Source organism: Dendrobates tinctorius, unplaced genomic scaffold (genome assembly GCF_039654945.1).
Source record: "Dendrobates tinctorius isolate UK_male_01 unplaced genomic scaffold, ASM3965494v1 ptg000028l, whole genome shotgun sequence".
NCBI classification, from domain to species: Eukaryota; Metazoa; Chordata; class Amphibia; order Anura; family Dendrobatidae; genus Dendrobates; species Dendrobates tinctorius.
In genome coordinates, this window is record NW_027361696.1 from 32,391,820 (window position 1) to 32,407,621 (window position 15,802).

Here is a 15,802-nt window from a genome sequence, read left to right on the forward strand (position 1 = left end):
AAAAATAAAAACAAGCTAAGCCACAGAAAACCAGAGAGGTTGGTAACTAATTGGATTGCAGACCCCTGATCCTATCCACACAACTAGCAGTAGCCGTGGAGCGTACCTACGATGATCCTAGATCCCTCTTCACAGTCGGAGAACTAAATAAGCCTAAAGCAAGAAAAGGGGAAATCTAAACTGCCCCAGAGCAGATCCCAAAGAAATAGACAGCCCCCAAACATGTATTGTCGGTGAGACAAGATGAAAACACAAACACAGATCGAAAAATAGGCTGAGCAAATGATGGGGCCCACACTAACTAGAAAGGACAGGAAAGGAAAGATGCTGTCTGCAATCACACACAAAACCCTGCCAAAAAATGTCCAACACTTTCTGATAACAAAAAACCCTGAAGTCGCTAGACTTCAATTCCCTATATCAGCATTCTGGTATATTCTGAAGACAGAGCAAAAAGAGACCAATCTGATCAGGGACAAAAAGTAAACTGGCATAAACAGAGACATAAGAATGGAAATTCAGCACAGCCCCAGTAGGGGCTGGCTGACCACAAAAACTGAGTAAACCAGACCAAATCTCATGTGAAAAAATAGCAGAGCACACTTAGCTTGAGATGGCAGGAACAGAACTGGAAACCAGAACCTCAGGGCAGGAAAAATCACCAGCACAAAATTAGGGAGTCGGCTGTCTTAAATCCAGTCAGAGACTCCTGATCTCCACTTACAGTCCTCCTCCTCAGGTGGCAGGTCTTTGCCATTTAGATCAGCTTCATTACCTACTGTCACCACTAGAGGGAGCCCGGATGGAGAACTCACGACTCCTCTGTCAACACAGCCAGCTCCACCACCCTCACCAGAAGCCAGAGGTAAACCAGAAAATGAGTTCACAACACGTATCCCTTCCAGTGTACCAGATATTTAAGTGACCAATGAACTAATTGAGAATCAACGATTTTGGCTATTTGGAATTCCAAATCTCCATCCATAATGACTGGAGATGGTAGTAGTGGTGATGGTACAGAGGACATATTTTTTGAGTAGAGGTCGATTAAACACATTATGGATTCTAAAAGTAAGCGGCAAAGCAAGGCTTAATTCTACCGATTTGACAACGGCCACAATACTATAAGGACTGATGGACCTGGGACACAGTTTCCAAGAGGGAGCTTTCAACTTAATGTTCCTTGAGGACAACCACACCAAGTAACCAACACACAGGCTTGGACCCACCAATCATCTCCGATCAGCCACACTCTTATATTTGGACCCATCTTCCTGAAATCATAAATAACCCCTTGCCACACAGACGTCATTGATTATAAAAATTGTTCTTCATGTATTCCAGAAGAACGATTCCTATTAAATTAGCCGAACTGAGGATGAAACCTGTATGCCCTGAAAAACAGGGACTTACCAGTAGACTCATGACAACAATTATTTCCCTCAAATTCAGCTAGAGGTAAGTAGGTAACCTACTCATGATTCTCAGATACAAAACAAAACATTCTCAAGATTCTGGTTAACCAGTTTAGTTTTCTCTTTAGACTGCAGGAGAAATGCTGAAGAGAATGACAGAGGGATATCCAAACGAGTGCAAAGCGCCCTTCAAAATTTGGAATTAAACTGCACCACCCAGTCAGACATAACGTCAGTAGGGATCCCATTTAATTTTGCAATCCCACTGATGAAAACCTGTGCCAAGGTCTTGGCGATAGGTAAAGCGGGTAGAGCAGTAAAATGTGACATTTTACTGAATCTGTCCACCACCACCATTAAAATTACAGTATTACCTGCCGACAGGGGTAGATCAATTATAAAATCAAAAGATAAATGAGTCCAAGGTCTATTGGGAATCGCCAATGGTTGGAAAGACCCTGACAGATGAGTATGAGAGGCTTTAGAATGCCCACAGACACTGTAGGTGCCTACATATTCCCGTACATCCTGATGTACCCCTGACCACCAAAAACGTCGAGTAAGAAGACCTGTGGTGGCTTTATTTCCAGGATGTCTGGCCAAGACCGAATCATGATGTTCAGTAAAAACTCTCAGATGGAGATTCACAGGCTCAAACAGTTTACCAGATGCCATTTACCAGGAGACGAACCCATTGACGATACAGCTCCCACCCTCACTTCAGACACGTCAACTTCTACAATAAAAGGCTGAGTGACGCATCAGGCTGTATGAGAATTGGCGCAGATGCAAAACACTCCTTCAAGGTATCAAATGCCTCTCTGGCTGGACTGGATCACTTGGAAAAGTCTGTCCCTTTTCTGATCATATTTATCAGAGGTTTGGCCTCTACCGAAAAATTTTTGATGAACATACAGTAGTAGTTGATGACACCCAAAAACCTTTGCAACACCTTCAAATCCTGAGGATGATCCAAATCCAGTACCGTCTGGACTTTCACAGGATCCATGCGAAAACCAGTGGACAATAGCACATATCCTAGAAAAGGGAACTCCTCAACCGAGAACATACATTTATTTGGTTTGACAAATAATTTATTGTCTCTGAGTATCTGTAAGACCTGACTGACATGTACCTGATGTGACTCAAGGTCAGGTGAATAAATTAATGTCATCAAGAGAGATTACAATTAATCTACCTACAAGGTGACTAAAGATGTCATTTACAAAGTGCTAAAAGGCGGCAGGAGCATTCATCAATCCAAATGGCATCAAAGGGTTCTAATAGTGTCCCTCAGGCATATTAAAAGCTGTTTTCCACTCATCGCACTCTTTAATACAAATGAGATTATACGCCCCCTGAGATCTAGTTTAGAAAACCATTTTGCTCCTGCAATCTGATTAAAGAGGTCCGGGATAAGAGGGAGTGGATACGGATCCCGGACCGTGATCTGATTAAGTTTGCGGAAATCTAGGCATTCGTGTACCCCCCATCGTGTACCCCCCATTACCCCCCATCTCCCACAGCAATGGGAGATGAGGATGATCTGTTATGACCCTTTGCCAAACTTACCACAATATATTCCTTCATGGACTGCTTCTCTGGACCAGACATATTATAAAGTCTGCTCTTAGGCAGCTTAGCCCCAGGGACAAAAAAAATGGCGATGTCATAATGACGATGGGGGGAAAGTTCTTGGCACCCCTGCTCCGAGAACACATCACCAAAGTCAGAAAGTTATTTTGGCACAGACTGGGCATCGACCATTGCAAGCCGGGTGCCCAAGCTGTGTGCTTGAAAATACTCACTCCACTTCACCACCTCCTGAGTATGCCAATCTACCACAGGTTTGTGCAGAGTGAGCCAAGAATCACAGGAGAGGGAAGATCCTCTAGCACATAACAGTCAATAACTTCTGAGTGCATGGCCCCTACTTGTAGATGTAACTCCTGGATGGCTTGAGTATAATACCCCGTCTCAATATTGTAGAGTCAATGGTGATTATGGGTATAGGTCAGGACAGTATATGTGGTGTTAGGGACTGCGGAACGCACCAAATAATATGAAAGGAGATATGAGGTACGTTCGCAGCCCGGGGTCCACTGTGCAGAGATGGAACCTGCTGCTGAGTAATGGCGGAACAAGATGGTGGCTAAACGCTTACTTACACGTGGGTTGACATCACCCAGTGTGAATAGAGGTGAACTCTGTTGCTCCACAGAGCCGCTACAACAAAACACCGGAGCCTGTTGAACTCACAGAGCTCCACTGAGTGAGCGCTAATTAGGGTCACAGAGCTCTGTCCTAGAGACACCGGACTAGAGCTCCTCTAGACCATCAGCACTCGGCGCCGCGGCTGCGGTGCCAGCAAGGGTTAATAATATATTTAATTGCACCAAGTGCACACAGTGCCGCTTCGGCGGATGCCACTAACCACCCCCTGACGGGGAGGAAAGTGCTAGAGGTGCGCATGGCGTCGCACGGTGATCACAGCTACCTTGTGTGGTACGACAGTGCCCATAGCAGGAAGGCACAGTCGGACGCTAGCGTGCATAGACTACTGGGAGCACAGTGGCTTGAGCATAGCCACCCATTGGCGCTGACTCTCACTCTGAATCCCTAGCCAACAAGTGTATCAAAGGGAGGGGAGTCTTAATGAGTCAGTCACCAGATACATGCATCCATCCTCATACACACAAATAAGCATAAGAGTCTTATACTAGCGCATGGCCGTGCGGCCATGCGGCTCTTTTATAGCCGCTTCCTTCCGGGACCTTCCTGACCTTTCAGATGGTCCAATCCGAGCTGGAGAAGGACCTGAGCATGTGACCTCCGATCTCCAATGAGAGATCATCCCACGGGCATGCTCAGTGGAGGGAAAGGAGGACTTAGTCCCTGGAGTGGCTCGCTGCTGGCCAGCATGCATTGCTATAGGTGGACCAGAGGTGGCAGCAGCAACCGATCCTACACTGCTGGTCTGGGCAGAGCGCCTGGACCGATGAGTCTGTTGAGCAGGCTCCCCTGCGACTGAAGAAGAATGGGAGACCGCTGGGTGCAAGGTTCTGGATTCCTGCTGTGCAGTGGCAGGAACCCGATGCCTAACATGTGATTTGATGCCCTGGAGCTGGATGAACCAAGCATCGATCAAGTTAAACCCCACCCTACTGTCCTGAATGGCAAAAATAACCACCTTATTTTTCCCCCTATTGGAGTGCGGCAAAATTGTGTCCTACACACAGAGGAGATATGTACATCTGGGTTGCTAACCACCCCGCAACCTGGGGTCTTTAGTTTTCCAGCGGCTGTGTACAGTGAGATAGAGAAAGACACATGCCCACAAAATGGCCTTTTCTACCAGGGGCGTATCTAGGGGGGGCAGCCAGGGCAGTTGCCCCGGGCGCAGCCAGCAGGGGGGCACAGTCGGGCCGCCTAATGCAGCGGTCCGCAGTGTCCTCCTTGGCGGCTGCATTCTGCCGCCCCCCCGGCCTGAGAGTCGGCTGTTCTCTGTGACGGCTGTCAAGCTGACAGCCGGCGCAGAGAAGGAGCGCGTGCCGGCTCCCAGGGAACAATTGTACTGGCGTCTATACAGACGCCAGTACAATTGCAGCTCTCACCGCTGGGCCAGAGCGACGTCAGCATCGTGATCAGGTCATGTGATCACACTGCTGACGTCACTCCCCGGTGCCCAAAGCAAACGCTGGTGGTAAGTGTGCTCCTCTGTGGAGCTGAAGAACCACCGAAGATGGGAGATGGGGGGGATTTGTAGAGGGGATGGCGGTTAATGTGTGGGGGTATTTAGAGTGGGGATGGGGGTTAATGAGTGGGAATGGGGGGTAATGTGTGTGGGGGTTAATGAGTGGGGATGCCATGGGGTTAATGTGTGGGGGGATTTGGAGTGGAGATGGGGGTTATTTAATGTGATGGGAGTTAATGAGTGGGGATTGGGTTAATGTGTGTGGGGGTTAATGAATAGGGATGGGGGTTAATGTGTGGGGGCATTAATGAGTGGGGATGGGGGTTAATGTGTGGGGGTATTTGGAGTGGTGATGGGGTTAATGAGTGGGGATTGGGTTAATGTGTGCGGGGGTTAATGAATGGGGATGGGGTTAATGTATGGGGGCGTTAATGAGTGGGGATTGGGTTAATGTGTGGGGGTGTTAATGAGTGGGGATTGGGTTAATGTGTGGGGGTATTTGGAGTGGGGGTGGGGGGATTTGGAGTGCTGATGGGGTTAATGAGTGGGGATTGGGTTAATATGTGGGGGGATTTGGAGTGGGGATGGGGGGTTACTTAATGTGTGGGGGGATTTGGAATGGGGATGGGGGGTACTTAATGTGTGTGGGGGATTGGGGATGGGGGGATTTAATGTGTGGGGAGATTTGAGGACACAAAATAAAGAGTATGTATGAGGAAACAGTATGGGGGATTGGTGCAGACAGTATGGGGAGCGAATGGGTTAATGTAAGTGGACACAGTATGGGGAGTCAGGGGTATGTGTGAGCAGACAGTATAGAGAGTGAGGGGGTAAATATATGAGGAGACAGTATAGTGAACAGGTGGGATGCTAGAGGGGAATAGTGTGAAGCGACAGTATATTGCAGATATTTTTATTTAGGGGCAGTATAATGACACTTCTATCTTTAACGGCATCGTGTGGAGATTTGCTGCAGAAGACCGGAGAAGATGGAGGTCTGCAGAGACGAGATGTGGGTGAGAAAACTCATCATGGGGTCTAGAAGAAAAGGTGACTGACTGCAGAGACGTTGTCATCTATAAGGTACTTGGATTTAAATGTTATTTGTGATACTGACTAATTCTCATGTTTTTATTTGTTAGGAACATTATAGGGGTTGTCCAGGTTTGTGCTGAGTCTGCAGTCATTCTATGTGACTGCAGACTTCTGAATTCTCACAGTGCTCACTGAACGCTGTTAGGATTCTCTTGTGCCGGTAATTTACATACATGCGGTCACATGCTGACTAGACATGTGTGGCCTCACTCAATGAAAATGAACAGAGCGAGGCCGGGCACGTCTAGTCGGAATGTGGCTAGAAGTATATAAATCACATGCTTGTGCTGACATGACTGTACATCGGCAAGGGAGAATCCTAAAAGTGTGCAGTGCATTCGTTGTGAGAATTCAGAAGCTGCAATGTCAGGATTCAGCTCTGCAGGTTGCCGTAGTCATCACATGGACACTTCACTCATATGCAATTTTCATAGGTATGGTCCTGTGGCAAAGAGCTTCTCTTCCTGCTTCTCTCAGTTTTTTACTGAACATTGAGAGCATTAGGAAGAGCAGCTCGCGGGTACATGGCTAAGTGTTCAAGTCGCATATGTACTTGGGCGGGGGGGGGGCGCCGAACCAAATTCTTGCCCCGGGTGCCAGAAAGCCTAGATACGCCTCTGTTTTCTACCACAGTAAAAACATACTCCTCTTTGCGCCGAACAGCAGACTGCATTCCAGAATGAGTTGCCCCACTCAACTGCATGGGTTCCTCAGATGACTCAGACCAGGTTTCCCTTTGTCCCGAATCTCCTGCACATTGGGGTGTCTATTTAGGTCTCTGGCGAAGATGGAAATCCACCCGGATAGCCAGAGAAATGGCCGCCTCAAGGGAATTGGCTACGGAGAGTGAGGCCATTTCACTTACTGTCAGTGGACCATCTCCGAAGCTTGGAGCAATATTCCTCAGCCGGCTGCTCTCCCTACCAAAGTTGACATAGTGTGGACTCAGCCAGGGAGACGCAGTGGGGGACGTCATATATATGACTCAGCACCAGAAAAAATCCTTCCACCATCTGGAGCGACTGGAAGTCAAACAGGAAAGAGAATACCCATGCTTATGGGTCACCCACATGGAGAGAGATTATTATCCCCACCTGTTGCTCCTCAGCTCCTGAGGAACAAGGATGCAATCTAAAGTATAGTTAACAGTCCTCCCTGGAAATAACAAACTTGAGCACCTGGCAGGCAAAGCGATCTTGGGCTCCACTAAGGGTTGCCTGGGAGTCATAGTCCCCAAGCCTGATGTGTTAGGGTGTGGCAAAATGACAGTGCACAGATCTGCTACCTCCAGGCTGACCAGCTGCAGTTGACCTGTCAGAGCAGTGATAGGATCCATAATGGATCAAAAAATGGTTTCGGTAAGAGCTAATGTGAAGACTGTTGTCGGGTGTCCTGCCACCAGGGGCTCCTTCCCGGTCCCTAACGCTAGGGCACCTTAGCTTGCCCTGAATGCTGGATTACTTCTGATGGTGAAGACACCAGGGCCACATTCTTTTCCTTAGCTCCTGATTCCTCCCTCAGTCTGTACCCTTCCCCCACCCAGGGAAGAGGGGAGTAGTAGTGAACTGCAGTACCCCAACCAGACTAACAAGGTAATATGAATAGAGGTAACAAAAAATACCAAACATATAAACATACTCACACATATAACAGAGGAATGCATCAGGGAGTGGAGGATGGGGTTAAACCAAAGTAGGAGAAGAAAGGCAATTAGAGAATGTTTTTACCAGCATATAACATATATGTGGCCAGGGTGATCCAATCTTTTTAGTGGCACACCCTGTTAAACCCAGTTCTGAGGTTCCGGAGGTCCCTCGTAGAATGGGGTGGTACTGTCATGGGTTTACCACGACAGAGAGGAACCAGAAGCATCTGATTTCTTCTACTCCTGCACAGATTAGAATCAATTCACCTTCATATTAAATCGTGCAAGTTTCTTTTAGCAGTGCAGGAGTTAATCTGTTCTGTTGAGAGCTCCTTGAGCTAAGGCTTTCAGCTGTGCACTATTAGCCACTACTATATCCTATATAATCTGAGCCCTGGCTAGCGATCATTGTCAGAGATAGCTTATGCTGTATGGCTAGAGGTTGGTGATGGTGGTTGGTGATTCTTGTGAGTATAGATGTGGAAGCCTTATATTCATCCATTCTCCACTCAAAAGGCCTGGAAGTTGCTAAACTACTATCTTAGAAGCAGGGGTTGTCAATTTAAAAAGCATAATAATTTTTTACTGGAATGTTTGGACTTCCTCTTCACCAGAAATGCCTTTTTGTTTGATGGAAAATACTTCCATCAGCTCAGGGGAACTGCGATGGGGAGTCCCCATGCTCCCTCTTATGCTAATTTGCTCATGGGATGGTGTGAGGAAGCAAAAGTATTTGGTGAGACTGGTATAATAATAATAATAATGATCTTTATTTATATAACGCCAACATATTCCACAGCGCTTTACAGTTTAACAGTTTCAAAACACAAGCCATAAATAACAACGTTAACAATACAATAATTAAAGCAAAATAAGACAAAATAAGATGACCCTGCTCGTGAGAGCTTACAATCTACAATGAGGTGAGGGAGATACAAAAGTACAGGAGTGTATTTACAATTGTATATTTACAATGAAGGTCCAGCCATCTTTAGGGAGTGAAGGATGGATGGATATAGTGAATGGGCTACACACGCACACTTACACATAGAATGACTTTGATTAGTGAACGTGATAAGCCACTCTGAACTAATGTGTTTTGATGGAGCGCCTAAAACTATGCAAATTGTGCTTAGTCCTAATTTCTTGGGGTAGAGCATTCCAGAGGATAGGAGCAGCACGGGAGAAGTCTTGGAGTCGGGAGTGAGAGGTACGGATTAGTGCAGAGGTTAGTCGAAAGTCATTTGCAGAGTGCAGCGATCGGCTAGGCTGATAGACAGAAATGAGGGAGGAGATGTAGGGGGGTGCCGCACCATGGAGAGCTTTGTGTGTGAGAACAAGTACTTTGAATTGGATCCTATAATGAATGTGACTGACGAAGAGAAGACACGTCCGAGTACCGATTAGCCAGATGGACAACCCTGGCTGCTGCATTAAGTATGGACTGGAGAGGGGATAGTCAAGTGACTGGGAGGCCAATTAATAAAGCGTTGCAGTAATCCAAGCAGGAGTGGATCAATGCTACAGTGAGGGTTTTCGTTGTTTCCATGGTGAGAAAAGGGCGGATTCTAGAGATGGTCTTTAGGTGTAAGCGGCAACAGTGGGCAAGAAATTGTATATGGGATGTGAAGGAGAGATTGGTGTCAAACATAACGCCTAGACAGCGTGCCTGCTGCCGGGGTGTTATTGTGGTACCACCCACGGAGAGGGAAATGTCCGATTTAGGGAAGTTAGTAGATGGCGGGAGCAGAAGAAGTTCAGTTTTGGAGAGGTTGAGTTTCAGATAGAGAGTGGACATGATATTGGAGACTGCGGACAGTCACTGGAGTTCTGTAGTACAGAGGGGGTAAGGTCGAGGAATGACGTGTATAGTTGTGTGTCATCAGCATAAAGATGGTACTGAAAACCAAATCTGCTGATGGTCTGTCCAATTGGGGCTGTGTAGAGAGAGAAGAGAAGGGGGCCAAGGACTGAGCCCTGAGGTACCCCGACAGCAAGAGGAAGAGGTGATGAAGTGGAGCCAGAGAACAAAACACTGAAGGAGCTGTCAGAGAGATAGGAAGAGAACCAGGACAGAGCAGTGTCCTTAATGCCTAGTGACTGGAGCCTAGAGAGTAGGAGATGGTGGTCAACAGTATCGAAAGCTGCAGATAGGTCAAGAAGAATGAGCAGAGAGTGGTCACCATTACATTTTGCTGTCAGAAGGTCATTGGTCACTTTGCTGAGTGCAGTTTCAGTCGAATGTAGGGGGCGGAAGCCGGACTGTGAAGGGTCTAGAAGGGAGTGAGTGGAGAGGTAATGGGTAAGACGAGAGTAAACTAGGCGCTCCAAAAGTTTAGAGATGAAGGGGAGATTGGAGACTGGTCTGTAGTTGCTTGTGCAGGATGGGTCGAGAACGGGTTTCTTTAGTAATGGAGTAATGATGGTGTGTTTGAAGGAGGATGGGAAAATGCCCGAGGAGAGTGAGAGATTAAAGATTGTAGTTAGGTGGGTTGTGACGACTGGAGAGAGAGACTGGAGGAGATGTGAGGGAATGGGTCGGTAGTGCATATAGTCAGATGAGAAGAACAGCGGAATCTGGAGACTTCTTCTTCTGTGATGGGATCAAATGTGGAAAGTGAGCCAGGGGAGATGCAGGAAGGGATGGGAGTCACAGCACTTGGTGGCTGGGCGCAGATTTCCTGACAGATATTATCTATTTTTTCTGTAAAGTGGGAGGCCAGGTCATCAGCACAAATGTCTGTGATAGGGGCTTGTGCTTTTGGCCTGAGGAGGGAGTGAAAAGTGTCAAAAAGTTTCTTGGGGTTGTTGGCTAGTGAGGAGATCAGGGTGGTGAAGTAGGTCTGTTTGGCGAGATGAAGGGCAACGTTATAGGTTCTTAACATAAATTTGAAGTGGACGAAGTCTTCTGGTGTGCGGGTTTTTTGCCATAGGCGTTCAGCACTCCTAGAGCATCGCTGGAGAAGTTGAGTTTGCGATGTGAGCCAGGGCTGTTTAACTCTGTGCTTGGAGGTTCTGAGGGTGAGGGGAGCTACTTGGTCAAGGGTGCTTCTAAGAGTGTAATTGTAGTGATGAACAGCAAGATTAGGACAGGAAAAAGAGGAGATAGGGGACAGTGATGAGTGTAGGGAGTCTGAAAGTGTCTGAGGGTTAATGGCTTGTAGATTTCTGACTGTGTGGTAGGTAGGAGTGAGCTGGGGTGGGTGAGGATTTGTGAGTGTGAAGAAGAGAATGTTGTGGTCAGAGAGTGGAAGCGGTGAGTTATTTAGGTGGGAGATTGAGCAGAGCCGGACAAAGACCAGATCAAGGGTGTTACCATCCTTGTGTGTCTCAGAGGTTGAAAGCTGCGAGAGGCCTAGAGAGGTGGTTAGTGATAGAAGCTGGGATGCAGATGTGGAAATAGGGCTGTTAATGAGGATGTTAAAGTCTCCCAGGATAAGGGTTGGAAGTTCTGAGGACATGAAGTGCGGCAGCCGGCTGAAAAGTGGTCAAGGAAGTGGGTGGGTGAGCCTGGGGGCCGGTATATGACCGCTACTCTGAGGGAAAGGGGACGAAAGACCCTGATGGTGTGGACCTCAAAAGAAGGGAATAAGAGTGATGGAACTGGGGGGATGACCTGGAAAGTGCATTGTGGGGACAGGAGTATGCCGACTCCACCACCATGTCTGTTTGTGGGTCTCGGGGAGTGGGAGAATTGTAAGCATACCATAGGAAATGGCAGCAGGAGAGGCAGTGTCAGAATCCTGAATCCAGGTTTCAGTGAGGGCCAACAGATTAAGAGAGTTGTTGAGAAAGTAGTTGTGTAGGAAAGGAAGCTTATTACAGGCAGACCGTGATTCCAGAGGGCACAATTAAAAGATGGAGATGAGGGAGTGCAAGTAATATTAATAAGATTGTTATGGTTTCGATATGAGGTAAGGTAGGGGTTGGGTGATGGTGGGCCAGGGTTGGGGGAGAAATCCCCTGAAATCAGTAGGAGTAGGAAGATAAAGAGCAAATAGTTGTTGGAATTGTAAGTAGCTTTTTTCTGCGATGTGTTTGGGCAAGATGGGCTGAGGTTTCTCAGGAAGGTGAGGAGTGCATGGGAGCTGTACATGGGAGAGGGAAGTATAGAGGGGCTGATGTGTATGAGTCTTCATGGAGGGGGGATAGGGTGCTGAATGTGGATGGCAAGGGAACACAGGAGGATAAAAATAAAGCATATGGTTAAAGGGGAGAGCAAAGTGTGGGTTACCTGACTCCTGCCCTGACTAACTGCCATGTATAACTGCCGTTTTCATGATGCTTAGCTTCTGTGATGCTTTGCTTATGGGATGCTTGCGTGCTGCACCCCACACTGCGTGCTTCCCCTTAGGAATTACTATATATATAGGCCACACTACAGGGTCAGGAGAGAGGGATTGTGGGAGCTGGTTGGGTATAATTTGGCAGCTGGGGCCAGCACACCAGGGGATGGTTAGATGACCAAAGGCACTAGACCATGCTGTGTCAATATGCTATAGCGCCTTCCACCTGATAAGATCTAGAGAGGCCCCAGTCACGGATCTAAAGCAGTATTACATACAGTGCAACAAATGAATTATACCAAAGCTTTAGCAAGCACATTAAAATATGCAGCAAAATGGTAAAGCAGCAGAAGTACAGAGTTGTACGATTTGGATATATTGCAGCAGAGAAATAGAGGCAACAGAGGTGGGAAGTTGTACCATTCAGGCTGCTTGCTAGCAGTGAATGGAGTAAATACATGCAGGGTGGCTCAGTTCATTACCATTTGGATATATTGCAGCAGAGAAATAGAGGCAACAGAGGTGGGAAGTTGTACCATTCAGGCTGCTTGCTAGCAGTGAATGGAGTAAATACATGCAGGGTGGCTCAGTTCATTACCTGTGTGAAGAGAGAAGAGAAGATGAATGTTAATTCCATGCCATGTATAACTGCCGTTTTCATGATGCTTAGCTTCTGTGATGCTTTGCTTATGGGATGCTTGCGTGCTGCACCCCACGAAGGACAATGGAAATATACTTTTATGGCTTAGATATATTGATGATGTTTTTGTCATCTGGAGGGGCACGAACGATACCTTTAACAATTTTGTCACTGCCTTAAATTCAAATAACCTTGTCTCACTTTAAAGTCTGTGTCCAATTCTTCTAGACTTTCCTTCCTGGATGTGGCGATTGAAAGGACATCTGATGGCTGCCTGAACACCAGCACCTACAGAAAACCCACCACCACCAACTCCCTACTAAAGTGGGAGAGAAATCACCCCACTGTACAAAAGAGAGAGATCCCCAAGGGACAATTTGTTAGATTACGTAGGAATTGATCAGATAGAAACAATTTTAAACAACAAGCGGGTCGCTTGTGCAATAGGTTTTTGGAAAGGGGATACCCTGATAGAATTCTAAGAGAGGTATATCAGGAAGCCCTGGAAAAGAACAGAACTGAGTTACTATCCCTTACCCCAAGAGGCCTGATGACCATGCAGGGCAGCATTTTATAACCACCTACAATAATGGTGCTGCCGAAATGAGGGAAATAGTAAATAAACATTGTGATATCGGTGATCTCTTACCATCACATTCTCTGATTGCATATTCGAAGGGTAGATCACTCAATGACCATCTAGTGCATAGCCACTTTGTTTCACCCCTCAAACTACATGGTCACCACCATCATGAGTAATGGGCTGCCATAAATGCAGTGGGTGTGTGGCTTCCAAGTCCATTACAGTTGGAAAGACCTTCTGTGATACAAACACTGGCAGAAGGTATGACATAAGGTCGTTCATTAACTGCAGAATTGAAGGGTCATCTATAGGGCCTCCTGTGTGTGTGGATTGATTTATGTTGGAAAGACCTTCAGGGAATTTAGGAGACAAATAGAGGAACACCTAAGAGACATAATCAAAAAGAGGGACACACCAATAGCGAGACATGTGAATTCAATATATGGGGGCACTGTGTCCTCTATAAAATTTGTGGGGATTGAAAAAGAGTAGAAACCGGTGCGTAGTGGCGACTGGGATAGATCCATCTTGCAACATGAGGCAAGGTGGATCTATTACCTTGGATCCATCTGGGAACTTAGGAGGCAGCGATCATGCTATCCTCAAATTTTGGATTTCAAGAGGAGGAAGATCAGCATGGACGCACATTTTAAGGTTGGACTTCAGAAAGGCAGATTTTAGTGGACTCAGAAAGAGGCTAGGAAAGGTCCAAAGGTCATCATTATTCTCATTTGCACAATGAAACAAATGAAACAATGGAATGAAGCTGAAAAGGAGAAGATACAGATTACGGTAAATATTAAAAAAAACTTTTTGACAGTGAGGGTGATCAATAAGTGGTATAGCTTAGGCTGCCACGAGAGGTGGCGAGTTCGCCTTAAATATAAGTCTTCAAACAGAGGCTGGACAGACATCTTTCTGAGATGGTTTAGTGAAAATGGCCAAGTTCTCCAAAAAATATGACATAGTTGTCATGGGAGATTTCAACTATCCAGACATTTGTTGGGAATCTCTCTCAGGCAAAACTAACAGGTCAAGGAAATTCTTATCCTCTCTTGCTGACAACTTTATCTTCCAAAAGGTAGGGGAGAAAACAAGGGGAACTGCTACCTTGGATCTAATCCTTATAAACAGGGAGGAAATGGTTGAGGAGGTAAAAGTGGCTGGAACCCTAGGAGGTAGCGACCATGCTATTTTAGAATTTTGGATAACTAGAGGCGGAAGACCTGTGAAGACTCAGACGTCAAGGTTAGATTTCAGAAAGGCAGATTTTAAGGGATTCAGAAAGATAATTGGAGGGATCCAATGGCTGGATATCCTTAAAGACAAAAATGTCCAGGAAGGATGGGAAATCTTGAAAAATGAAATTCTCAAAGCACAGTTGTTAACAATTCCGAAAATAGGGAAGAATAGGAAGCATTTAAGGAAACCAGGATGGGTGAACACAGAACTTAAGCACATGCTAAAAAGGAAGAAAAAAATGTTTATAAAATGGAAAGAGGGAGGCATATCTAAAGAAGAATATAATGCTGTCTGCAGAATCTGCAGGGCACAAATCAGATTAGCTAAAGCTGAAAATGAATTGAGGCTTGCAAGAGATGTCAAAAGCAATAATAAAGGATTTTGGGGATATGTCAAAAGTAAAAGAAAAGTCAAAGATGCTATAGGATTTTTACAGGATGAAAATGATGAAATGGTAAGACAGGATGTTGAGAAGGCTGAACTTTTAAATTCCTATTTTGCATCTGTTTTCTCTCAGAAAGGAAATGTAACACCAACTGTTATTCACTGTCCTATTAAGGGAATAGAAGAATCCAGGATATCTATAAACAGAAAGATAGTGAGGAAACACTTAGCTAACCTAAATGAATTCAAGTCTCCAGGTCCAGATGAATTACACCCCAGAGTACTGAAGGAGATAGCAGAAGAAATTTCTGAACCACTCTCCATAATCTTTGAAAATTCTTGGAGAACAGGAGAAGTGCCAGAAGACTGGAGAAGAGCAAATGTTGTTCCTATCTTCAAAAAGGGGAAGAAGGTGGACCCAGGCAACTATAGGCCGGTGAGTCTGACTTCTATACCAGGAAAGATCTTTGAACAAATTATTAAACAACATGTAAGTCAATACCTGGATAAGAATGAAGTGATCAAACAGAGTCAGCATGGGTTTGTAACTAATAAGTCATGTCAGACTAACTTAATTTCCTTCTATGACGGTATCACTGATTGGGTGGATCAAGGAAATTCTGTAGATATAGTATATCTTGACTTCAGCAAAGCATTTGACAAAGTCTCTCATACAATCCTTATTGAAAAAATGACTAAGTATGGAATGGACAAGGCAACTGTTAGGTGGATTCATAGCTGGCTTAGTGATCGGACCCAAAGAGTGGTCGTAAATGGCTGCACATCCAGTTGGAAGAATGTCTCAAGTGGGGTACCAC